An 872-nucleotide genomic window follows, 5' to 3' on the forward strand; every position below is an offset into this window, starting at 1 on the left:
GCTTAAGATAGCTATATATTTTTTAAAAATTAAAGATTCTGCTGTATATAGCATGTTATGTAAAGAAGTTTTATATAGCAACAATCTGTTTCCCTCTATCCACACAATTTTAGTATACACAGTTTTACTAGTGAGAAACGCACTTAAACTTTTAACTTACGTTTAATTAACGTTTTAATACCAAATTTTACCCCCCTTTTAAAGCTATTATTTTTTAGGATTTAATCACAAATGTATAGTTTTCATTTTTTTTCTACTACCTGTAGATGTTAGCTGCCAAAATTCATAATTCTAAGTCAACCGATTTAGATTATCTTTATATTGTCGAAATACGACGATTATGAGTTAAATGAATTAACATTTTCTATTTACTATTTAACTTTGTAAAATAATATCTATAAAATAATTCAACTAAAATATTTTTTTGTTTTCTCAATAATTAAAATAAAAAAGACAAAGTTATAGTCCTATATAATCGGACTATACCATCGCCGTTCGATTCACACTTAATTAATTATTTTAATTATTTTCATTTCCTCGTTCTCAAAACAATACAAAGCGCGGTGTTGAGTTACGCCACAATACGGCAATGTCTTGCATATTCCGCTCAATACGTACCGCTGTTCGCGGAGGAACTGTTCTCTTCACATTGTATTCCGCATAAAGCAGATGAGCAGGGCAGACACCCTGCCACATGCGGAATATAGCTAAAAGATTAAATTCTCGTGAATAATCTACAATTCGTACAAAAATAGCACGATTACATGGTATATAAGTATAGTGCTATACTTTTAGTGGATCCTCATTAAAATTCAATAGCTTTAAGCATCTTGCCCATTTGTTTTGTTCCTTTTGCGGATCCGATTTATCCC

Source organism: Heliconius melpomene, chromosome 9 (genome assembly GCF_056956725.1).
Source record: "Heliconius melpomene rosina isolate 202511_hmr_F chromosome 9, ASM5695672v1, whole genome shotgun sequence".
In the NCBI taxonomy this organism is placed as follows: Eukaryota; Metazoa; Arthropoda; class Insecta; order Lepidoptera; family Nymphalidae; genus Heliconius; species Heliconius melpomene.